Source organism: Ranitomeya variabilis, chromosome 6 (assembly GCF_051348905.1).
Source record: "Ranitomeya variabilis isolate aRanVar5 chromosome 6, aRanVar5.hap1, whole genome shotgun sequence".
NCBI lineage: Eukaryota > Metazoa > Chordata > Amphibia > Anura > Dendrobatidae > Ranitomeya > Ranitomeya variabilis.
Genome location: NC_135237.1, coordinates 105,802,683 through 105,829,638, shown reverse-complemented (window position 1 = coordinate 105,829,638; position 26,956 = coordinate 105,802,683). Strand labels below are relative to the sequence as shown.

The 26,956-nt window shown below is 44.4% G+C and overlaps 1 protein-coding gene across 2 annotated transcripts in view; it reads right to left on the bottom strand.

Moving 5' to 3' along the window:
• Nucleotides 1–26,956, bottom strand: part of KCNH8 (potassium voltage-gated channel subfamily H member 8) — a 728,911-nt gene that overhangs the window by 292,217 nt on the left and 409,738 nt on the right. The gene's annotated exons all lie outside the window — the stretch shown is intronic.

Here is a 26,956-nt window from a genome sequence, read left to right as displayed (position 1 = left end):
GCTACCATTTTACCAAATTTGAGATTTTTGTAATGTTATATTAATTAATTGAATTCCACTTAAATACATTCACTGATTTCTACTCATGATATATTAACTTTCAATGTGTTCCAGGAAACATTTTTCCTACACTGTTACCACCAGCTCCACCAATGAAAGTCTCAGAGGAAACTACTTAATTGTGATACCTTGCTTCTAATGCAGATCATGACTAAAACCACCAGGTTGAAATGCGTAGATCGTGATTAGGTTCTTCAGCCAGTGTGTGCTGAGTGCTGGATACCATATATATGGATGTATTTTTAATATATTTTCATTAAAAGTTATTTTTTACCTTCACCACTCGCTGGACACACCTGCTTTTCTGTCACACAGTTTGTTATCCACTTTCTCAGGAGCACAGTGATACCACACATGCAGTCAAAAACTTCTGTTTGGACAAACGGCAGGTCTCGGAACGGAAGGAGCAATATTTGCATTTTAGAACACAAATTTGGTTGCAGGGCCCCTAAGGTGCCAAAACAGCAGAAACTCCCAAAAGTGATATAATTTTGTAAACTACCACCCTCAAGGATTTTATTCAGGGTTATAATGAGCATTTTGAACCCACAGGTACTCAACAGAGCTTGATAACATTAGGTCGTCGTATTGAATATATTGTCATACTGGCATTTTTTTTTTGTAACATTTGAAAAAATCCTAACAGCAAAGAATGAAAGAAATAAAAATTATAAAATTAAAAAATAAAAAATTTAATGTGACTATGGGGATGACATCGGAGGAGGATGATCAAAGGGATGCATAGCAAGTCACAACAAGTGATGTCCTATTTACTAACTATTGGGCTTTTGATTACTGTGATAGGGTCTATCACAGTGATAAAAAGTCAGAAACCAATAGGAAAAATTCCGGCAGTTCACAGGTGCCTGCCGACAGATCACGGCAAGCGAACTGCACATGCATCGGCATTTTTCTTCATGAGGAGGAGGGACAGGGAAGGCAAATCCAGTATTAAGGTACCATGGGGGCCTTGGGGACACTATTTTTCTCAGAGGAGACAGAAATTATTTTTACACTGGATCCTTTTTTTTAATTTAAATGGCAAAGAGGGAATAAAGCCCCTTATCAGTCACAATCAGCAGTCATTGAGGGGGTAAAAAAGGGTTAGACATTTTCCTTAAGCAACACAGTATACATGGTAACTGGTATTCATTTAAAAATTAGATCTAATTGTATATTTTACAATCTTGTGGGCATCAGCACTTTCTCCTGCTATGTCTTGTCAAGCTGCGATCATGAATAGAGAAGTTTAGTGATGAGCGAACGTTCTCGCCACTACTCATTACTCGCCCGAGTATCACTATGTTCGGTGTACGTGGCGAGCACCGAGCATTTCATGGATTATTCGGCGGTAACTGGTGTCTCCACCCAGCATTTTTGGCTGACTTTAGAGACCCAATCACGCTGCAGGGATTGTCTGCTAGGCCATAAAATAATGCAGCCATCTTTGTTTTGGTCGTGCAGTGATTGGCTTGGCCGCACAGCATCATCCTGAGCATAAGAGACCTGGCGCTGCCCTGTTCGCCGCATTCATCTCCAGATTCAGCGACAGTAGGGAGAGCTGCTGCAGAGATAGGGTCAGAATCGTGCTTTTAATGGTTAGTGTAGGTCTGCAACTGTTAATTCCACAACTCCTGAAAAACCAACAGTTCTTTTTAGGGCTAATTCGTGGGTCTCAAGATTGCAGCCCTAGGTAGGCAGGGCACAGCATATCTACATCAGTGCAAGGCCTGCAGGCACTGTATTTGCATACATAGCTCCCACTGCATCCCTCCAAAAGCTCCATAACTGTCTGCTGCTGCTGCTTATTTACTATATACCTAGTTGCAGTTTTCATTTTTTTTTCTTTTTTCCAAAAATTCATCCTCCCCCCCAGAAAATACAGTCTGTTATGTCAGACTGAGTCCTGGTGCATCTGTAGAAAGGTCATAGTTTGTCAGGCATACGTAGCATAGTTGTGTGTGCTAGCATTGTTCTACTATATATGTATTTTTTATAAATTCAGCCAAAAGCCAAAAAAAAATAAAATAATACAGTCTGTTATGTCAGGCTGAGTCCTGATGGTTTTTTTTTTTTTTTAATCGTATTTCCGCAGTAGCATAGTTCTGTATGGTAGCCTTGTGCCAAAAAGCAAAAAAGGCCTCATATATCGTCATGCTCCAAGTTTGAGCATTTTAGGACGGTTTTCCACTGTTTTTTCTGTCTGTGACTCTACTTATATATAGCACTATTTTGCAGACCCTCTCAAAATACAGGCCACATATTTGGCAGTGTGATATTTCTGTGACAGTCCTCATATATCTGCATGGTCCAAGTTAGGGCATTTTAGGTTGGTTTTCCACTGTTTTGGTGTCTGTTACTCTACTTATATACAGCACTATTTTGTATTTAAAAAATACAGGCCACATATTTGGCAGTGTTGTATTTCCGTGACAGGCCTCATATATCTGCGTGCTCCAAGTTTGGGCAATTTTAGTGCGGTTTTCCACTGTTTTTGCTGTCTGTGATTCTACTTATATACAGCACTATTTTGCATTTAAAAAGTACAGGCCACATTTTTGGCAGTGCGGTATTTCCATGACAGGTCTCATATACAGTGCCTTGCAAAAGTATTTGGCCCCCTGGAACTTTACAACCTTTTCCCATGTAAGTCCGCAAGGATAGGGTCCTCTCCGCTCTGTACCAGTCTGTCATTGTAAACTTGTTTACTGCTAACGATATCTATAACTCTGTATGTAACCCCTTTTCACATGTACAGCACTATGGAATTAATGGTGCTATAAAAATAAATAATAATAATAATATCATGCTTCAAACATAAAGATACCAAATGTAAATTTTTGGCGAAGAATCAACAACAAGTGAAACACAATTGTGAAGTTGAATGAAATTTATTGGTTATTTTTGTGGAAATTCAAAAACTGAAAAGTGGGGCATGCAATATTATTCAGCCCCTTTACTTTCAGTGCAGCAAACTCACTCCAGAAGTTCATTGTGGATCTCCGAATGATATAATGTTGTCCTAAATGCCTAATGATGATAAATATAATCCACCTGTGTGTAATCAAGTCTCCGTATAAATGCACCTGCTCTGTGATAGTCTCAGGGTTCTGTTTGAAGCACAGGGAGCATCATGAAGACCAAGGAACACTACAGGCAGGTCAGTGATACTGTTGTGGAGAAGTTTAAAGCTGGATTTGGATGCAAAATGATTTTCAAAACTTTAAACATCCCAAGGAGCACTGTGCAAGTGATCATATTGAAATGGAAGGAGTATCATACCACTGCAAATCTACTAAGACCCGGCCATCCCTCTAAACTTTCATCTCAAACAAGGAGAAGACTGATTAGAGATGCAGCCAAGAGGCCCATAATCACTCTGGATGAGCTGCGGAGATCTACAGCTGAGGTGGGACAGTCTGTCCATAGGACAACAATCAGTCGTATACTGCATAAATCTGGCCTTTATGGAAGAGTGGCAAGAAGAAAGCCATTTCTCCAAGATATCCATAAAAAGTGTCATTTAAAGTTTGCAACAAGCCATGTGGGAGACACATCAAACATGTGGAAGAAGGTGCTCTGGTCAGATGAAAAATTGAGCAATGCCAAACGATATGTTTGGCGTAAAAGTAACACAGTTTAACACCCTGAAAACACCATCCCCATTGTCAAACATAGTGGTAGCAGCATCATGGTTTGGGCCTGCTTTTCTTCATCAGGGACAGGGAAAATTATTAAAATTGATGGGAAGATGGATGGAGCCAAATACAGGACCATTCTTGAAGAAAACCTGTTGGAGTCTGCAAAAGATCTGAGCCTGGGATGGAGATTTGTCTTCCAACAAGACAATTATCCCAAAGATAAAGCACAATCTACAATGGAATGGTTCACAAATAAATGTATCCAGGTGGTAAAATGGCCAAGTTAAAGTCCAGACCTCAATCCAATTGAGAATCTGTGGAAAGAGCTGAAAACTGCTGTTCACAAATGATCTCTATCAAACTTCACTGAGCTTGAGCTGTTTGCCAAAGAAGAATAGGCAAGAATTTCAGTCTCTCGATGTACAAAACTGATAGAGACATACCCCATGTGACTTGCAGCTGTAATCGCAGCAAAAGGTGGCACAACATAGTATTAAGCTAAAGGGGCCGAATAATATTGCACGCCCCACTTTTCAGTTTTTGAATTTCCACAAAAATTTAAAATAACCAATAAATTTCATTCAACTTCATGTTAGGGCTAGCGGAGCGCACCGAGTTTATATAGGTAGTTACAAGGTATGTTTGCAGCCCGGGGTCCACTGTGCAGGGACACCTGCTGCAAAGTAATGGCAGATAGACTATAAGCTCACACGTGGGTTAAGCTTCACCCCGTGTGAACTGGAAGCTATCTCTGTTACGTCACAGAGATGCGCTGTACACAAACTATTACCCTAACTAGGGTTGTGCTTGCTCTGAGACCAGATGCAAAGCCAATGGCTAATTTCCCCCACTGATACTAGCTGCCTGCCTTAGTGTACTGCCCCAGAGCTAAACAGACTCACACCACATATGACTGACTTGTAGAGTATCGTATCCACTGGCATTAGCCAAACATATTTGATACTAAAACATGGCCGTGCGGCCATGCGAACCTTTTATAGTTGCAGCTCTTCAGGACCTTCCTGGTGGAGAAATAGGAGCTGCTACAGGGCCTGAGCATGTGACCCCCAACCTCTAATGAGAGGTCCTCCCGTGGGCATGCTCAGTGTCTGAAGAGCTGGACTTAGTCCTAGAAAAGCCTGCTCGCCCCTGACCTGTGCTGGCTACAGAAGCAGAGCCTGGAAAGGTAGCAGTAACCATCAGCACAGAATCAGGCTGAGCCAGATGCTGGGACCAACATCTCCACTGAGCAGGCTCCACTGCGGCTGGAGGAAAATGGGAGACCGCAGCAGACATGTTTGAGATTTCCCCTGTGCTGAGTACTCGACACCTAACATACTTCACAATTGTGTTCGACTTGTTGATTCTTCACTAAAAGTTTACATTTGGTATCTTTATGTTTGAAGCATGATATGTGGGAAAATGTTGAAAACTTCCAGGGGGCCGAATACTTTCGCAAGGCATTGTATCTGCGTGCTCCAAGTTTGGGCATTTTAGGCCGGTTTTCCACTGTTTTTGCTGTCTGTGACTCTACTTATATACAGCACTATTTTGCATAAAAAATACAGGCCACATATGGAACAGTGTGGTATTTCTTGAAAAATACTTCTCTTTCAAGTTGTTATGTGTTGTGAATTCTGTTGTGGGTTCTGCTCTTGGGCTCCCTCCAGTGGTTATAAGTGGTAGTGCTGCTGTTTGTCCTTCACAGCAGTCATCAGGTGCGTCCACTTCGGACGGGGCTATTTAGTCTGGCCTCACCCTTTGGTGAGTGCCAGTTGTTCATTGTTTCTGGAGGATTCACATTCCTTCCTGGTCGCCCCTGCTTGCAGTTCATTTCTTCAAGATAAGTTCTGCTTGTTTTTCTGCCCACATGTTGTGGGCCTCATTGTTCAGTGCATTGCATGTTTTTTCTTGTCCAGCTTAATCTGTGTAAGGATTTATGCAGTCGAGCTGGAATCTCTGGAGAGGCAGATTTACCCTCCAAGTCTTTAGTTAGATTTGGAGGTTTTTTTGTATTATCTGTGGTGGACATTTCTTAGTATTTTTAATACTGACCGCATAGTTCTCTGTCCTATCTTTTCTATCTAGCTAGATTGGCCTCCTTTGCTAAATTCTGTTTTCAGCCTGTGTATGTTCCTTCCTCTCCTCTCACAGTCAATATTTGTGGGGGGCTGCCTATCCTTTGGGAATTTTCTCTGAGGCAAGATAGTTTTCCCTTTTCTATCTATAGGGTTAATTAGTCCTCCGGCTGTGACGAGGTGTCTAGGATAGGTAGGTACATCCCACGGCTACTTCTAGTTGCGGTGTTAAGTCCAGGGTCTGCGGTCAGTACAGTTACCACATTCTCCAGAGTACGTCTCATGCCGCTCTTAGGCCACCAGATCATAACAGTTATGGCTGCTTCATGACTGTCTTAAATGCTCCAACTACTACTACCACCATCATCATCTTCTGCCTAGAGGCAGTCACTTTTCACATAGAAAGTCTGAGGAGCAGAGTGTGAATGCTTGGGCGGTGTTGTACTCTGTCTCTGTATTATGAAGGTGTTTTCTCCCACCAATAAAAGCGGTACTGCCATAAAGCGAGGAGCCATGTGCCAAATGACCGCCAGAGAGCGAGGCACCATGCCCTCCATGAACGTGAGTACAGAGCACGTGTGCAGTAGAGAGAGACAGTTCATGCTCCGTGTTCAGCTTTGCTAAACAATAATTAAAAGGCACAGAGGACGTTGGTATGGTCAGCAAGGTACTCCCTCTGCATTTTCCCAAACTTTGCACTCCTTGTGAGAGTCCACCATGCCTCAGGGCCAGGGCGATGGGAGGGTCTGAGAAAACTCTCCCCGAACTTTGCCAGTGTTCTACTGCCCCTGCTGGATTGGAGTTGTGTCTCTCTCACCTGTACTCCTTACTTTAGCAATGAACTGTGACCTCTTCTGCCAGTGTTTTCAGATGGAAATTTTTTAAATAATTCAGCAAGAAGGGCCCTATGGTCCTCCAACATTGTAGTTCACCTGTCTGCCTCTGGAATAAGAGATATAAAGTTCTCCTTGTAGCGTGGGTCTAGAAGTGTCAACAACAATCAGTATTGCCTGTCACCCAAAATTTTGAGAACGCGAGGGTGATGGGAAAGGCAGCGTAACATAAACTCAGCCATGTGTCCAAGACTGAAAACAGTCGATACTTCCTTGTCCTCACCAAGAGGACAACTGACCATGGTCTCCCCCTACTCCTTGTCCTCAGGCCTCCACGACTTTCGACAAACCTCAGTTATATCATTGTAAATACATCATTGTAAATACTTTCCCCTGTAGTTTTTATCTCCCCCACCTCATTGTAAGTTGCAACGAGCAGGATGTTTTTTTTTCAGTTTAATTATTGTTATCGTTATAACTTAGTGTAGATTGTAAGCTGTCATGAGCAGGGTAGTTTTTTATGTTTAATTATTGTATTATTGTTATCGTTGTTACCTAGGACTGTTGTGTTTGAAACTGTAAATATGTTGACGCTATATAAATAACTATAAATATTAATATTAGAACACAGAGAAGCAGGATGGAGTTGTTAATTATGGCATCACTGCCACTCACCATCTTGGTGAATTTGTCAAAGTTTTGGAGAATGGTACATAGGTCTGATATCCATGTCCACTCCGGAGATCTTATGTCTGAATTCAGAACTGAATACTGACGGCCTTGATGATGCTGGTTGTCAACAACTGCTCTCTTCTGCTCACAAATCCTTTCTAAAATATGCAGTGTAGAGTTCCAATGCATGGGGAGGACATCACACACCAGTTGGTGAGACAGAAGCTGCAAGTGCTGTAGAAGCACGTCAAGGGTGGATGAAGCTCTAGCTGACTTTCTAAAATGGGTACACAGAGCCTCATACTTTTCCTAGCAGACCTGGCACCTTCGTGTCGCTTTTCAAAAAATGTTGAACAATGAGTTTAAGCACATGGGCCAGGCATGGCACGTGTGTGCACTCGCCTCAACACAGAGCAGCCACCAGGTCCAGCATGTGCTCGCCTTGACACAGAGCAGCCACCAGGTCCAGCAATTGTCACACATGACCATGCTGTAGGTTCAGCAGTGTCAGCCACAGATCTGTCTGCTCTTTCCAAGCTGTCCACAAATCTTCATCATTGTGAGACTTGTCACCTAAGCATATTAGCTTCAGCACAGCCTGTTGCCCCTTGGCTGAGGCAGTGCTGCAATGCTTCCAGCTTGTGACTGATGTGCTACTTGCAGAGATGGAGGCTGAAGAGGAGGAGGTGCAGGAGCTGAAGACTGTGGGGACAACCCAGATTGACGTAGGGCCCGCTATATTCATGGTTGGTCGGATGTGCACCATCCCAAGGTCAGAATGGGTCCCAGCTTCCACTGTTAACCCAGTGTGCTGTTAGTGTGATGTACCATCCCTGACCACAAGCACTTGTCAACGTGTTTGTGGTTAGGTTGACTTTACCAATAACAGCATCTTGGAGGGCATGGGTAATGTTTTGGGACATGTGCCTGCGTAATGTCAGGACGCCACATCGGTTCAAAAATGTCCCACATGTTCGGGGTCTCGGGGTGATCCTCGACTCTGCCCTCTCTTTCAATATACATTTCCAAGCCCTTCCCTCCTCCTGCCTACTACAACTCAAAAACAGTTCTAGGATCCATACATTCCAAGAAACTGGAAAAATGTTTGTGCATGCCCTCATGATCTTCCTCTACTATTGCAACTTTCTACTGTCTGGCCTCCCCTCTAGCACTCTTGCACCACTCCAATCTATCCTAAAGACTGATGCCCGAGTAATCCAACTGTCCCTCTGTTATTCCCCGGCCTCTCCTCTCTGATAAGCCCTTCACTGACTTCCAATTGCCCAGAGACTACAGTTCAAAACCCTAACTATGACATACAAAGCCTTCCCCAGCCTGTCTCCATACATCTGTAACATGGTCTCCCAATACCCGACTGGGTCATGGCTTCCTCTACGCTAACCCAGTGTGCTGTCAGCGAGATGTACCATCCCTGCCCACAAGCACTTGTCCACTTGTACGTGGTTAGGTGCACTTTCCCTGTAACAGCATTGTTGAGGGCCCGGGTAATCAGGTGGGACATGTCCTTGCTTGTGTAATGTCGTGACGGCAGACCGGACAAAATTGTGGCGTCTGGGTAACGAGTACCTTGTGATGGTCACTGCCATCACGTTGCTGAAAGCTTAGGTCTAACACTGGCCTAAAATGCAACATTTCGAGTGCAAGCAGACGAGAAATGTGTGAATTTTGTACTGTGGTGTTGGCTGCGTATTTTCGCTTGCATTCCAAGGACTGGGGTATGGACAACTAAACGGTGTGCTAGGACAAGGACGTGGATGTGCTTGCTGAAGGTGCTAGTTGAGGTTGTGTGCAACTGCAGATGCAGGGCATGAGGCATCTTTGCATGCAGCATGGACAGGGGATTGACTTGCATGCACAATATCGGATGAAGCAGTGGTATCTGTCACGGCCACTCTTCTGCGGCCGTGCCTGCTGCCGGGACCACCGCCACACCTCCCGCTCATACTTACCCACTGCTCCTCCTGCAGGCGTGTGTCCTCTCCTTCATTCTTCTACGCTCCCTGGCTCTCGTTGGGTGCACGTGCGCAATGCCCACTCCAGCACTTCCTATTTCTGATTTACAGGTGCTCTGTATCTCCTCTCTGTGATTCTGGAGGGCCATGACCCGGAAGTCCTTCAGCACTCCATGTTTTTAAGGCAATACCTTCCTCTGCTCCTTGCCTGCTCTGCTCCTTGCCTGTCTGTCATTTGTGCTTCTGTGACTCAGGTCCACCTTTGTGTTTGCACTGCCTGTTCTGAGTCTCCGCTCTGTCCAGCCAGGTCAGCTTATCTGCCTTTCCCAGGCTTCCTTGTCTCCTCGTCCAGTCCAGCCTTCCCAGTGTTCGCTCCATACTCTGTTAGTCTGGGGTCTCTATCCTGTCCTGCTTCCTTTGTGTCTTCCCCCTCCCAGTGCTCCTTTGGTTTCGCCTGTACTCAGCTCTTACCAAACTGTACTTCATCTTACCCCACTCTGTCCGTCCTATGCCCAGCTTCTCTATTTTGTACCTCCTACTACCTGTCTCCGTGTTCCATCTTCTGCGGCAATAGTCTCCCTTGGGTCTGCCCCTAATGCTCCCTGTATAGGGGGTGGTCTACCTGGTCAGCTCACCCTTGGGAGGTTCATTGTCGTGGATCTGCGGGTCCACTCCAGCTGTTTCAAAAGATCGCACAGTACAGACAGGCCATGGACCCGGCTGGTACCCCGACTCCTACCCAGAAGGAATTATTGTTCCTTAGGGAGAATCAGTCTAAGATTATGTCCTTTTTGAAAACCTTGGAATCTCGTTTGTCGTCCCTGCAGGCCTCCAATCCTGGGAGTGCTTCTCAGTTAGCAAGTCTCCAACAGGAGCTGGCCCGGCAGTGTGACACTCCAGCTCATATTCTAAATTTTATGGCTTCTGTGGATGATCGTCTTCGCGCTCTCCAGTCTTCGGCTCCCATCTCTTCTTTGGCCTCGGCTCCTCACCCACCTTGCCCATCTGGCTAAAAATTCTTGCTATAGTGGGGATCTAAAATAGTGTAGAGGGTTTTTACATCAATGCCAGCTTCATTTTGAGTTACTTCCCATGCAGTATCCCACTGACCGTTCTAAAGTGGCTTTTGTAATCTCTCACTTAGAGGGTGAGGCTTTGGCATGGGTTAATCCTCTCTGGGAGTGGGATGATCTCCTTGTTTCTCAACTCTCCACCTTCTTTGATACTTTTTGCAAAGTGTTTGATGAACCGGGTCATTTGGCCTCTACCAGCAAGTACCTGTTCAACATTCAACAAAGTACGCTTTCGGTGGGCCAATACGCTCTCCGGTTTCGCATCCTTTCATCCGAATTAGGATGGAATAATGAGGCTTTGGTGGGAGCCTTCTGGTGGGGGCTTTCTCCTTGAATTAAGGATGAGTTGGTGGGTTGTGATACTCCAACTTCCTTGGAGGATCTCATCTCATTGGCAACCCACATTGACTTACGTTTTCCAGAACGTTTTCGAGAGTCCGCTAGAGAGAGGAGATTTCCTCGACTTCCTCCTGTTTCTACTAGCTCTTCCCGTCCTCGGTCTGAGTCTTCTTCTGCTAATTCTGCCCCAGAACCCATGCAGGTGGATCATCTTAAGCCTGTGGAGCAACATCGGAAAGAGAGACTGACTCAAGGTCTCTGTTTCTATTGTGATAGTGCGTCTCATCCCTTGCGTTCCTGTCTTTTGAGGCCGGGAAACGCCTCCACCTAGGACTGGTAAGCGAGGTCTCCCTAGGTATCCCAGAACCCTCTCAACCCTTCACTCTTTCTGTTCTTTTACAGCTAGGTAATAAACGTTTCGCTGACTCTGCTTATATAGATTCCGGGGCAGCCGGGAACTTTATTCAACTCGAAGCAGTAAGGAGACTGCGGATTCTGGTCAGATCCCTGGAGACTCCTTGACAGATTACATCAGTTGATGGCCAACCTCTGCAGGAGTCCATCGGTAACCGAAGAATTGGAACCCCAAATTGGAATCCTGCATCGTAAGAAGATCGTTTTCTATGTGCTGCCTTCTTTATCCCACACGTTTCTTCTTGGACTTCCTTGGTTGAGGACTCACGAGCCTTGTATTGACTGGCGGTCTGGCAAAATCCTGCGTTGGGGACTCTTCTGTAACGGTCTGCTTCCTGTTTTGCCAAAAAAGCCTTCTCATCCAAATTCGGTGTCTTCAAATTTACCTTCTTCGTATTTGTCTTTCCTTGATGTCTTCAATAAGAAAGAGGCAGAGACTTTACCTCTGCATCGACCCTACGACTGCCCAATTGATCTTGTTCTGGGCTCTACTCCTCCCCGAGGTCAAATCTACCCATTGTCTCCTACCGAGACTCAAGCCATGACTGAATACATCCGGGAGAATTTATCCAAAGGTTTTATTTGCAAATCCTCCTGCCCTGCAGGTGCAGGTTTCTTCTTCGTTAAGAAGAAGGACGGATCCCTTCATCCTTGTATTGACTACCGTGGTCTCAACAATCTCACGATCAAGAACAAGTACCCGCTACTTCTCATTCCTGAGTTGTTTGATCACTTGAGGGGAGCCCGAATTTTCACAAAATTGGATCTTCGCGGAGCTTACATTCTAATCCGTATTTGTTCAGGAGACAAATGGAAAACCACTTTTAACACTCGAGATGGCCACTATGAGTATATAGTCATGCCTTTTGGCTTGTGTAATGCTCCAGCGGTGTTCCAGGAGTTTGTGAATGATGTTTTCTGTGATCTACTCTACTCCTGTGTGGTGGTATATTTAGACGACATTTTGGTGTTCTCCTCAGATCTTGCTTCCCACAGAAGGGATGTCCGTCAAGTGCTGTCTCCTCTTAGAGAAAACCATCTTTATGCCAAACTCGAGAAGTGCGTTTTTGAGTAGTCTTTGCTACCATTTCTTGGCTATATCATTTGTGACTCTGGCTTGCAAATTGGACTCAGAAAAAAGTGTCTGCTGTGTTTAATTGGCCACCTTCTCAGTGAGTAAAAGCTATCCAACCCTTCCTCGGGTTCGCAAATTACTACCTGCAGTTTATCCCATATTTCTCCACCCTGGTTGCCTCAATTCCTGCTTTGACTCGCAAGGGGTCCAACCCCCACATATGGTCTTCTGAAGCTGAATATGCTTTTCGCTCTCTGAAACAAGCCTTTGCTTCGGCTCCTGTACTCCATCGGCCTGAGGTCAACAAGCCCTTCATTCTTGAGGTAGACGCTTCTGCCATTGGTGCTGGTGCAGTAATTTCCCAAAGATCCTCTTCCGGACATCTTGCTACTTGTGGTTTCTTTTCCAAAATCTTCTCCGCCTCGGAGAGGAACTACGCCATCGGTGACAAGGAACTATTGGCCATAAAATTGGCACTGGGGGAGTGATGTTATCTGTTGGAGGGAGCTGTTCACCCTTTCAAGATCTTCACAGATCATAAGAATTTGGAATATATCTGCTCGGCGCAAAGATTGAATCCTCGACAAGCCAGATGGTCGTTGTTCTTTGCCCATTTTGACTTCGAATTACATTTTCAAATTACATTTTCATCCTGGAAACAAGAACTTCAAAGCTGATGCTTTGTCCAGGTCATTTCTCGCATCCAATGTTGAGGAGAAGCCGGCACACATCGTGGATCCCAGCAAAATTATTCTTGTGGCTCCAGTCAGCATGCCTTCTTTACCACCAGGTAAAACCTTTGTCCAGGTCAACGAAAGGTCTCGAGTTCTACATTGGGGCCATGCCTCAAAACTAGCAGGCCATGTAGGATACAAGAAGACACTCGCTCTGATCATGCGCCACTATTGGTGGCCGTCTCTTCTTCCAGATGTTCAAAGTTTTGTCGCCTCGTGTCCTTCCTGTGCAAGAAACAAGATCCCCAGACATCCGCCCTCCAGTCTCCTACATCCGTTTCCAGTTCATTCGGCTCCCTTGCAGCATATCGCTATGGATTTTTATTACCGACCTTCCTCGGTCTTCTGGTCATACGGTCATTTTTGTAGTCGTGGATCGATACTCCAAGATGGCTCATTTCTTCCCTTTGCCAGGATTACCTTTGGCTCCTGAATTAGCGAGAATCTTCATTGCTCATATCTTCCGGATTCACGGTTTTCCTTTGCATATAGTCTCTGATAGAGGAGTCCAGTTCACCTCTCGTTTTTGGCGAGCTCTATGCAAACTGATGAATATTACCTTGGATTTCCTACAGCTTATTATCCTCAGACCAATGGACAAACAGAGTGCACAAACCAAATACTGATGACTTATCTCCGTCACTTTTCCAACGGTCATCAAAATGACTGGTCTGATTTGCTTCCGTGGGCTGAGTTCGCGTACAATAACCATCAATGAGTTTTCTTCCAAATCTCCCTTCTTCATCGTCTATGGGCAACATCCTGGTATCCCTCTACCAGTACTTCCTGTCTCGGGTGTGCCAGCGGCTGATCTTCTGTCCGAGGAGTTCTCCAGGGTCTGGCAGGAGTCCAAAATTGCCTTGGAAAGGGCACAGGCCAGGATTAAAAAACATGCCGATAAGAGACGTCTGGATCCGCCCTTATACCGGCCAGGTAATACGGTGTGACTGTCCTCCAGGTTTATTCATTTAAAGATCCCCTCGTATAAATTGGGTCCATGGCACATAGGTCCTTTTGAGGTTTTGTCTTGTATCAATGATGTTGCTTACAAACTGAAATTGCCCGCTTCTCTTCTTTTCACGTTTCCCTTTTGAAACCAGTCATCTTCAATCAGTTCCATGATTCTCCTGATCAAACTCCTTTACTTGTCTCTGACACAGATGTCTTTGAGGTTAAGGACATTCTTGCCATGAAAAAGTCTCAAGGTAAAACTCTCTTTTTGGTTGATTGGAAGGGTTTTGGTCCCAAAGAGAGGTTTTGGGAGCCTCGTGAGAACATACAAGTTCCTCAGATTTTATCCAGGTTTCTGTCTGGTCTTAGAAAGGATGAGAGTAAGGGGAGGGGTACTGTCACGGCCACTCCTTCTGTGGCCATACCTGCTGCCAGGACCACCCCTGCTCCTCCAGCTCATACTTACCTGCTGTGGCACGCTCCTCCTGCATCCTCTCCTTCATTCTTCTCTGCTCCCTGGTTCTTGTTGGGTGCGCATGTGCTCCACCCACTCCAGCACTTCCTCTTTCTGATTTACAGGTGCTCTGTACCTCCTCTCTGTGATCCTGGAGGACCATAACCCAGAAGTCCTTCAGCACTCCATGTATTTAAGGTGGTACCTTCCTCTGCTCCTTGCTTGTCTGTCATTTGTGCTTCTGTGACTCATGTCCACCTTTGTCTTTGCACCGCCTGTTCTGAGTCTCCGCTCTGTCCAGCCAGCTCAGCTTCTCTGCCTTTCCCAGGCTTCCTTGTCTCCTCATCCAGTCCAGCCTTCCCAGTGTCCGCTCCGTACTCTGTTAGTCTGGTGTCTCTGTCCTGTCCTGCTTCCTTTGTGTCTTCCCCCTCCCAGTGCTCCTCTGGTCTCACCTGTACTCAGCTCTTACCAAACTGTACTTCATCTTACCCCGCTCTGTCCGTCTTATGCCCAGCTTCTCTATTTTGTACCTCCTACTACCTGTCTCCGGGTTCCAGCTTCTGCGACAATAATCTCCCTTGGGTCTGCCCCTAACGCTCCCTCTATAGGGGGTGGTCTACCTGGTCAGCTCACCCTTGGGAGGTTCGTTGTCGTGGATCTGTGGGTCCACTCCAGGTGTTCCAAAAGATCTCACAGTATCATCTGCAGACATTGTTCTTGAAGCCTTGTGTTCAACCAACAAAGTCGGCTGCTTTGCTGCAATGTGCCTGATCATGTTTGTGGTGGTTAGGATGGGAGTTTTGCTACCCCTGCTGATGTGGGCATGTCCAGTGGTGCAAATTGCCTTTTTGGAGTTATCAGCACGGTCTTTAAAAAACAACCAGACCGTTACGGGGACATTCAGTGTCTCCCTCTCCCACACCACCTCCTCATCTCGACCACAGTCTTTCGGTGTTCCCCAAGGCTCAATTCTAGGACCCCTACTCTTCTTCATCTACAACTTCGGCCTGGGCCAGCTGATGTAATGGCACGGTTTGCAATATCATCAGTACACCAATGACACACAGATCTACCTTTCTGTTTCTGACATCACCTCCTTACCGACCAAAATCACACATCTTCCCGCTTATTCATCCTTCTTTTCTGCTCTCTTTCAAAAAGTGGACATGGACAAAACAGAATACATCATCTTTCAACCATCTCAGGCTAAATAGACATGAGAGCTGTGTATGCATCATTCGGTACCACTGTAGTAAGAGGGAAAGTTTGTCCAAGAGAAAATGATTTTCCAGACATTCACTGCCTTTTTTGCACATTTTTTGCACATTCTTCTTGGTGTGGATGTGGTAAATTTCAAAGTGGTCATCAATATCATCATCGTCCATATCTCGTATAGAGGAAATCTGGTGTTTTCCAGGGTCGTGGTTATCTACATTTTGTGGCATTCCTTTAACAGTTTTCGTTACACTAGAAGAAATAATTGTTGACTGTGACATTTGGATATTATTGGTAATATGTATGGGTGAAGATGAAGAAGCTTGTGCCACGGGTGTGTTTATAGTTACGGATGGTGCACTGCTCTTTAAAATTTAAAAGCATCCATCGTTTGTATGGTTTTCCTACAACACTGATCTGCTTTCTCTAATCCAGCATCTCTCGATCATGTTGCACTTTGCCCTTTAGACAGACGAGAGCATATTTGGCAACATATTTTTGACAGGCATTTTTTAGGCCAAGTCTAACACGCACATCTGTTACACAGATCTTCTGACGGGCATGAAACACATTCTGGTAATTGGTGGTGGACTAAATGACTAATCATTGTAGGTTGTATCCTGGATCTCATACCTCCCATAGCCACCACTGTTATTAATTATTTACATTCCCATTCCTGTCATCACCATGCCCCTTTTTCTGATCACTTCATCCAACGATTCGTCTGCCATATTGTTAGTAAACTCCTGCACCTTCCCAGCAGCAACTGTGTAGGAAACCACTTTACAGTTTTGCAAGGTGTTTATGATGCCCGTTAACAAATTTTTTTTAAAAAAATTAACCCCCCCATGGGGAAATGTTTGACAGCCCATGCTCTTAGTGTATAGGCTTTACAAGTGTAGGAGACCCGCTCCTTTAAATTGGGAATAGGTTTTATTGAGGCCATCCTCCACCTCTTATCATTCTCCACACTAGATCACCAGGGTTCACGTGTTCCATGCTGCTACATACAGTCAATTTTTTGGCAAGTGTGTCTATGATCCCCATGAAAAATTTTAAAAAATTAACCCCCCATGAGCAATTGCTTGTCAGGCTATGCACTCCATTACAAGTCTCAGAGACCCTCACCCCTACATTGGGCCTACTTCTTAACTCATTTTCCTGCAATGTCTCTTCCTTATCTCCGACTACATGACCTGGGTGAACGTGTTCTGTACTGATATAGGCCGGTGAATGTTTGGCAAGAGGGGCTGTGATGGGAATAGTATATTTTTTAAAAATGTACCCCATTGGGGAATTGTTTATCAGCTCATGCCCTCTATTACAAGTCTCAGAGATCCACACCCCTTCATTGGGCCTACTTCTTAACTCTGTCTCCTGCAATGTATCTTCCTTACCTGCCACTAGATCACAAGGGTTAACGTGCTCTTTACTGTTATAGGTCAGTGAATATTGGACAAGGGAGTTGTGATGGCACTAGTTTATTTATTAAAAAAGATACAACCCATTGGGGAATTGTTTGTCAGCTTATGCACTCTATTACAAGTCTCAGAAACCCACACCCCTACATTGGGCCTACTTCTTAACTCTGTCTCCTGCAATGTCTCTTCCTTACATGCCACTACATCACCAGGGTTAACGTGATCTGTACTGTTATAGGGCAGTGAATTTTGGGCAAGGGGGTTGTGATGGCACTAGTCTATTTATTAAAAAAGATACCCCCCATTGGGGAATTAATTGTCAGTTTGTCACTTTATTACAAGTCTCAGAAACCCATACCCCTACATTGGGCCTACTTCTTAACTCTGTATCCTGCAATGTCTCTTCTTTAACTGCCACTTTTAGTGTTGCCTGGTTGCTCACATTGGACACAATACACTTCATATAAATTTGATAAAGCAATGCTGTTAGTTTGGCTCAGTAGCTCCTTACAAATACTTTTTTGTCCACTAAATTAGTTTCTCTCCTTGAGAGCAATAAAATTTTATGCTGCATAAAATGTACAAATGACGAATATACAAATAGCAATTTGGAATCCAGATTAAAATACTGTATAGTGAATGCATTCAGACAATTACATAGCTGCATTTCTTGTAAAACATTTACAGATGTGACAGACAATGCTCATAGTGACACAATCTTGAGAAATGTTTCTTTATTCACTTCACAAACAGTTCCAAGCCTCTATATGTTTGCTGTTTGTCATTGTAAACATTAAGGTTTGCTGAAACTCTGCCTGTGGTGGTTTGATCTAAATCCTTGTGGCTTTTATATTCAAGGGGTTTGTGGCCCCTCGTCTGATGACTCCATGATATTTCAGTTTCATACAACCTTGAAAGCTGGCCACTTGAAGGGCTGGGTGAAACTAGAGTTACCAGATACTGTAAATCACTACATACAGTAAGACCAGAGAAACATGACTAAGACAGATGCCAAAACTGGGGTACCTGTACATGTACAGTGTGCTCATATCTGTATAATTGGGGACGCCCATGCAGTGTAGGTAATCTCCCAGGGGTTCTCTGTCTTGGGGTTGCTTCTCTGATATTCCAGACAGATGATGTTTAAAAGCCTCTTGTTGATGATGTAAGCATACTGTATGTAGTTAATCTTTATATATACGTAAGCATTATATGCACTTAATCCTTATATGTACTTATTAACCTTTGTATGCTAAGTTCACATACAAACGTGTACGCACTCATACTATTCAATCATACTATTCCTTGAATTTTGTACATTGCAATAAAATTTTATTGTATTGCAGGTATTATCCTTCTTTAAAGCCATAACTGAACCTTTATGTTAAAAACGTGGCAAATAAAATTGCCAAATTCTCCTGTAAATAATTCTGCAAAAGGGAATCATCTGTTGTGATTCGGTTCGTGGGCTCCCCCGGTGGTCTCTTGTGGTACTGGTGTCCTGCAAGCTTTGCTTTCTCAGTTCACCTGTTCCTATCAGGATGTGGGAGTATCCTATTTAACCTTGCTCCTCAGTCATTCTAATGCTGGCCATCAATGTATCCAGAGTGATTCTGTTGCATGTTCCTGCTCCCAGTTTTCTGCTCAGCTAAGTTGGACACTTTAGTCCTTAAGTCTATTTTTGTATGTTTTGTCCAGTTTGCACTTATGTGAATCTCTGCAGCTGGAAGCTCTTGTTGGGCTGAAATTACCACTCCAGTGGCATGAGTTGTCACATGAGTTAAGGTAATTTCAGGATGGTGTTTTGAAGGGTTTTGCAGCTGACCGCGAAGTCCTCTGTTGTATCTTTCTGCTATTTAGTTAGCGGGCCTCTCTGTGCTAAATCTGCTTTCATACTACGTGTGTCTTTTCATCTGCTCTCACCGTTATTATATGTGGGGGGCTGCTATCTCCTGTGGGGACATTCTCTGGAGGCAAGCCAGGACTGTGTTTTCTTCTACCAGGGGTAGTTAGTTCTCCGGCTGGCGCGCGGCATCTAGAGACAACGCAGGAATGCCCCCTGGCTACTTCTAGTGTGGTGTGTAGGTTTAGCATCGCGGTCAGCTCTAGTTTCCATCACCCGAGAGCTTGTCCGTTTATTCTATGCTTCTGATGTTTCCTTGCCATTGGAAACCATAACAGTATGGCCAGCCAAAATGTTTAATCTATAGGCTGAAGCAGGAGAGAAAAGGAACTGTGTGAAACCTTTTTTTTTTTTTTTTTTCCCTCTGAAGTTGCACTCCAGCTCTAATTGCAGTTTCCTGTTTTCCTCTCCTCTTAACCCCTGAATGGCTCAGACTTTATCTGTTGAAATATGGATCCCCAGAGTCTGGCTACCAATTTGTATAATCTTGCCTCTAAAGTTCAGAATATACAAGATTTTTTGTTACATGCTCCTCGGTCTGAACCTAAAATTCCTATACCGGAGTTTTTTTCTGGAGATCGATCTTGTTTTCTAAATTTTAAATACAATTGTAAATTGTTTCTTTCGCTGAGATCTCATTCTGCTGGAGATCCTGCCCAGCAAGTAAAAATTGTTATTTCTTTACTGCGGGGTGACCCCCAAAATTGGGCATTATCATTGGCACCAGGGGATCCTGCGTTGCTCAATGTGGATGCGTTTTTTCTGGCTTTGGGGTTGCTTTATGAGGAACCAAATTTGGAGATTCAGGCTGAGAAAGCCCTAATAGCCCTCTCTCAGGGGCAAGATGAAGCCGAAATATATTGCCAAAAATTTCGAAAATGGTCTGTGCTTACTCAGTGGAATGAGTGCGCTCTGGCGGCAATTTTCAGAGAAGGTCTCTCTGATGCTGTAAAAGACGTCATGGTGGGGTTTCCTGCGCCTACTGGTCTGAATGAGTCCATGACAATGGCAATTCAGATTGATCGGCGTTTACGGGAACGCAAACCTGTGCACCAGTTGGCGGTGTCTTCTGAAGAGGCACCACAGAGTATGCAATGTGATAGCTTTCTGTCCAGAAGCGAACGACAGATTTATAGGCGCAAAAATCATTTGTGCTTCTATTGTGGAAATTCTACTCATGTTATATCAGCATGCTCTAAACGAACAAAGAAAGTTGATAAATCCTCTGCTATTGGCACTTTGCAGTCCAAGTTTATTTTGTCTGTAACTCTAATTTGTTCGTTATCTTCTATTGTTGCGGATGCGTATGTGGATTCTGGCGCCGCTTTGAGTCTTATGGATTGGTCCTTTGCCAGGCGCTGTGGGTTTGATCTAGAGCCTCTGGAAGTTCCTATACCTTTAAAGGGTATTGATTCTACACCATTGGCTAGTAATAAACCACAATACTGGACACAAGTGACTATGCGTATGACTCCAGACCATCAAGAGGTGATTCGCTTCCTTGTACTGTATAATCTACATGATGTGTTGGTGCTGGGATTGCCATGGTTGCAAACTCATAACCCAGTCCTTGACTGGAAAACAATGTCTGTATTAAGCAGGGGGATGAGTGGAAAACCGCATTTAATACGCCCGAGGGCCATTTTGAGTATTTGGTGATGCCTTTTGGTCTGTCAAATGCCCCTTTGGTCTTTCAGTCTTTTATGCACAATATTTTCCGTGAATATCTGGATAAATTTATGATTGTGTATTTGGACGATATCTTGATTTTTTCGGATGACTGGGAATCTCATGTTCAACAAGTTAGGAGGGTTTTTCAGGTTTTGCGGACCAATTCTCTGTTTGTTAAAGGTTCAAAGTGTGTTTTTGGGGTTCAGAAGATTTCTTTTTTGGGGTACATTTTTTCCCCCTCTTCTATTGAGATGGATCCTGTGAAGGTTCCGGCTATTTGTGACTGGACGCAACCGACTTCTCTTAAGGGCCTTCAGAAATTTTTGGGCTTTGCTAACTTTTATCGTCGATTCATAACTGGTTTTTCTAGCGTTGTCAGGCCTTTGACTGATTTGACTAAAAAGGGTGCTGATGTTGCAGATTGGTCTCCTGCTGCTGTGGAGGCCTTTCGGGAGCTTAAGCGCCGTTTTTCTTCTGCTCCGGTGTTGTGCCAGCCTGATGTTTCTCTTCCTTTTCAGGTGGAAGTTGATGCTTCCGAGATCGGAGCGGGGGCGGTTTTGTCGCAGAAAAGTTCAGATTGTTCAGTGATGAGACCTTGTGCGTTCTTTTCTCGAAAATTTTCGCCCGCCGAGCGAAATTATGACGTCGGTAATCGGGAGCTTTTGGCGATGAAGTGGGCATTCGAGGAGTGGCGTCATTGGCTTGAGGGTGCAAAACATCAGGTGGTGGTCTTGACTGATCACAAAAATTTGATTTATCTTGAGTCGGCCAGACGTCTGAATCCTAGACAGGCGCGCTGGTCGTTGTTTTTCTCCCGGTTTAATTTTGTGGTTTCGTATCTGCCAGGTACTAAGAATGTGAAGGCGGATGCCCTTTCTAGGAGTTTTGAACCTGATTCCCCTGGTGATTCTAAACCTACGGGTATACTTAAGGATGGGGTGATATTGTCTGCTGTCTTCCCAGACCTGCGACGTGCTTTACAAGAGTTTCAGGCGGATCGGCCTGATCGTTGTCCGCCTGGTAGATTGTTTGTGCCGGATGAGTGGACCAATAGAGTCATCTCGGAGGTTCATTCTTCTGCGTTGGCAGGTCATCCGGGAATTTTTGGTACCAGAGATTTGGTGGCTAGGTCCTTCTGGTGGCCTTCCCTGTCTCGGGACGTGCGTACTTTTGTGCAGTCTTGCGATGTTTGTGCTCGGGCCAAGCCTTGTTGTTCTCGGGCGAGTGGGTTGTTGTTGCCCTTGCCTGTTCCTAAGAGGCCTTGGACACACATCTCTATGGATTTTATTTCTGATCTCCCTGTTTCTCAGAAGATGTACGTCATTTGGGTGGTGTGTGACCGCTTTTCTAAGATGGTTCATTTGGTGCCCTTGCCCAAGCTGCCTTCCTCATCTGAGTTGGTGCCCCTGTTTTTTCAGAATGTGGTTCGGCTGCATGGTATTCCGGAGAATATCGTTTCCGACAGGGGATCCCAGTTTGTGTCCAGATTTTGGCGGGCGTTTTGTGCCAGGATGGGCATTGATTTGTCTTTTTCGTCTGCATTTCATCCCCAGACAAATGGCCAGACGGAACGTACTAATCAGACCTTGGAGACTTATTTGAGGTGTTTCGTGTCTGCTGATCAGGATGACTGGGTCTCCTTTTTGCCGTTGGCTGAGTTTGCCCTTAATAATCGGGCCAGTTCTGCCACTTTGGTCTCCCCTTTCTTTTGCAATTCAGGGTTCCATCCTCGTTTTTCATCTGGTCAGGTGGAGTCTTCGGATTGTCCTGGAGTGGATACCATGGTGGATAGGTTGCATCGTATTTGGGGGCAGGTGGTGGACAATTTGGAGTTGTCCCAGGAGAGGACTCAACGTTTTGCTAATCGCCATCGTCGTGTTGGTCCTCGTCTTCGTGTTGGGGACTTGGTGTGGTTGTCCTCCCGTTTTGTCCCTATGAGGGTCTCTTCTCCTAAGTTTAAGCCTCGGTTCATCGGTCCTTATAAGATTTTGGAAATTCTTAACCCTGTGTCTTTTCGTTTGGACCTCCCAGCATCCTTTGCTATCCATAATGTCTTCCATCGGTCATTATTGCGGAGGTATGAGGTACCACTTGTGCCTTCTGTTGAGCCTCCTGCTCCTGTGCTGGTTGAGGGTGAATTGGAGTACGTGGTGGAGAAAATCTTGGACTCCCGTGTTTCCAGACGGAGACTTCAATATCTGGTGAAATGGAAGGGCTACGGTCAAGAGGATAATTCTTGGGTTACAGCTTCTGATGTTCATGCTTCTGATTTGGTCCGTGCCTTTCATAGGGCTCATCCAGATCGCCCTGGTGGTTCTTGTGAGGGTTCGGTGCCCCCTCCTTAAGGGGGGGGTACTGTTGTGATTCGGTTCGTGGGCTCCCCCGGTGGTCTCTTGTGGTACTGGTGTCCTGCAAGCTTTGCCTTCTCAGTTCACCTGTTCCTATCAGGATGTGGGAGTATCCTATTTAACCTTGCTCCTCAGTCATTCTAATGCTGGCCATCAATGTATCCAGAGTGATTCTGTTGCATGTTCCTGTTCCCAGTTTTCTGCTCAGCTAAGTTGGACACTTTAGTCCTTAAGTCTATTTTTGTATGTTTTGTCCAGTTTGCACTTATGTGAATCTCTGCAGCTGGAAGCTCTTGTTGGGCTGAAATTACCACTCCAGTGGCATGAGTTGTCACATGAGTTAAGGTAATTTCAGGATGGTGTTTTGAAGGGTTTTGCAGCTGACCGCGAAGTCCTCTGTTGTATCTTTCTGCTATTTAGTTAGCGGGCCTCTCTGTGCTAAATCTGCTTTCATACTACGTGTGTCTTTTCATCTGCTCTCACCGTTATTATATGTGGGGGGCTGCTATCTCCTGTGGGGACATTCTCTGGAGGCAAGCCAGGACTGTGTTTTCTTCTACCAGGGGTAGTTAGTTCTCCGGCTGGCGCGCGGCATCTAGAGACAACGCAGGAATGCCCCCTGGCTACTTCTAGTGTGGTGTGTAGGTTTAGCATCGCGGTCAGCTCTAGTTTCCATCACCCGAGAGCTTGTCCGTTTATTCTATGCTTCTGATGTTTCCTTGCCATTGGAAACCATAACAATCATCATACCATTAAAAAAAATACAAGTGGATTTTCATGGGCCCATCCAGTATATGGGTTCCAAGGCGTAATGGGGTGCATATGACTATGCAGCAGGGCTGGCCTTGCTGCCAATGTGTAAAACAAAGGAGTATGGGAGTACAAAATGCATATTGTGAAGTGGATTTTCCTGGGCCCATCCAGTATGTGGGTTCCAAGGCGTAATGGGGTGCATATGACTATGCAGCAGGGCTGGTCTTGCTGCCAATGTGTAAAACAAAGGAGTACAGGAGTACAAAATGCATATTGTGAAGTGGATTTTCATGTGCCCAGCCAGTATGTGGGTTCCAAGGTGTAATGGGGTGCATATGAATTGAAAGCTGGGCAGGCCTTGCATTCAGTGCAACACTTTTTCAGGAGTCCCCCCTGGATATCTTATGAAAGGGGTGTTGTGTTGCATCATAATTCTTGGCAGCCCATCCACAGCATAGGCTACAACAGTTTAGGAGACCCACTGTTTAATAATGGCCCTTTAAGATGATTAATGCCGCCTGATGCACCTTTAAAAATAGGCTCTGTGACTTTTAAGAGTCCCTTCTTTATAGATGAAACAAGATGGGTCTGCTTATGTGTCACATACCACATGGCCAGCTAGGGTTGTTAAATGTTACAATGACATTTCACAGTGAATGCATTTGTGGTGGTTGAAAGCAATGTTAAGGTTGAAAAACGCTTCAAAAACGCTCCATCTGAATGAAGCTCAAGTGGGGGAGGAACATTTTGGTCTGGGGTTAATAATTTGGCCTTACAGGCAAGTTATTAACCTGCAAAGGATGCACCTTAACATATTTCCCTGTAAAATACATTTTTTTAGTTTCGTTTTAGTGTGTTTTTTGTTGCACGGGGAAAAATGGCATGAATCTCAGAAAAAAATATTTACAGCTGTGAACTAGGAGTCGGGAATGCTTCGAGAGGCGATCCCCATGATGTCCCTATGTCATTTGAGCAGTGTTTCCATCATTTTCAGATCCCCGGGGGGGATTGCGGTAAAAATACTCGGGTCTCCCATAGACTTACATTGGGCTTGTTGTTCTGTCCGAGTACCCAAGTATTCTAATCTGCTCGACCCGAGCAACGAGCACCCGAGCATTTTAGTGCTCGCTCATCACTAGAGAAGTTGACAAATGGATTGTAAGTGCAGATTTGTTGTTTTTACTTTGCACTTTAGGATGCACTTGATTTCTACACAACACTGAACAACACAATGTGTTAATGTTCCCCATCCCTGAAGATATACAAATGGCTCATGAGATTGAATTTCATGAGTAATGGAGATTATTTCTTACTAGGGATGGGCGAACCCGAACTGTAAAGTTTAGGACCCACACCAAATGGCCACAAGGTCCCGAACACGGGTTTCCATGGAAACCCGTGTTACAGTTTGGGTCCAGCTCGGGTCCCAGGATGGCCTGTAAAAGAATGCATACAATTAATAATAAACATTATAATTATACTTACCTGTCCAGCGACGCGTCCTCTCATCCTGCTGTCTCCCGCCAGCATATGCTTTTGGGGCCGCTCATTATCTTCCACCGGTATTCACTGCATTTGGCAGTCTTCGGCTTTTTCTGGAAGTGTTTGTGCGGTGATGTCACCACATGAGCACTGCTGGAAAAAGCTGAAGACTGCCGAGTTCAGTGAATTCCGCCAGAAGGTAATGAATGGCCCTGGAAGCAGATGCAGCCTGGAGACAGCGGGACGGGAGGATATGTCGCTGGACTTGTAAGTATAATTATAATGTTTATTATTAATTGTATGCTTTCTTTTACAGCCCCTCCCTTCCATCCCATATCTCTAAAGTCCAAGTTCAGGGTTCAGACGCGAGTTCGCGTCATCTCCGGCCCCAAACTCGAACTTTACAGAAAAACTCGGGCGAACCCACTGATCCTGAACATCGGGGGGTTTGCCCATCACTATTTCTTATGGTTGGCTCACAGGAGCACACAACTCAAACAAGTGCTATCGGATACTCTATCGGATAGCACTTGGACCAATATTATACTATGGGGCAGTGCAGATCTGCATGTTTTTCTACAGACCGAATCGATCTGTAGGAAACATCCAGCATTCTGCGAGGATTGGCTCCATAATTTGGATCACGCTCACCCATTCAAGTCTAGTGCTGCATGTGAAGCTCCATGTCATCTGAGTGTAGTCTAACATCTGCAGGCTACGACAAAGGAGAAGATAGAGAAATTAAGTTCTCTATCTACTCCGCACCTGTGCACCAATTCTTGCATGCAAGAGAATTGGATAACTCTAAGCTTGACACTCGGCTCAAACTTGGATCAGAGTTTTAGAAGAGTATCATTAACATAATCAAGCTGATATTTTCGCATGAGAGAACATGTGCTCATCTGGCCCCGGCGTTATTCATACTCTTCTTTTCAGTAGGTATCATTAAGTTATTTTTAATAAATCAGTCTACTTGAGTGGGTAGTTTAATAGTCCCTTTATTTCAATGGGATTTTCATAAAATATAAAAGTATTAAGTTGTGGGACTTGTTTGGTCTTACGTGAATACATTGACTATATTACATTGTATATTAATGTATAATAGCATTAATAATACCATATATTGAATAAGAAATACATAAATAATATTTATTACATTCCCATTTCTGTTTTGTCCTAGTTTAAAATATGTTTAGCTAAGAATATTCTTAGTTTGCTAATACTGTACATTAAATGTCGTTATGCATATATAGGCAGGGACATTTCTGGAGACCAGCACAAGTCATTTAGAAAAAAACCCTGAAATTTAGAATCACTGCTCAATTATGTGTTACCCAATAATGATCATTCTATTTTCCCACACAGAAAGACACAAACATGGCTATGACAGCCAAGTGCTATAATGCCAACATTTAGACTATGGACATTGTATTTAAGATTGTACGTGTGTTGGTAAGAAATTGTCAAATGGATTGCATTGCTCCTGCTAGAGCTGATACTGTCAGCTCATTGTAATTTTATTGTGTTTTCTACTTTCTTGTTGAAGCAAATGTCAACTCAATACATTATCTACATAATCACACTTCTTCCTTTCCTTACGTCCAAAAACAATTTGTGTCTTAATTGACATTAGGCAGTAACACATTGAAAGAAATACTGACATCTAGAAAAACATTTTTGAAAGCTAGGAAAATAGTGGGCCCTTTAACATCCATCTTGCAATGTGCAAGCCTTTCATTGTAAAAATAGTGTCAGTGACACAGTAAAAGATTTCACAATAATTTCATGTCACTGCCACATTATTCCTTAATAAATCTCAAACATGAAACACTTATTAATAGGTATTTCATTACTATATCAAAACCG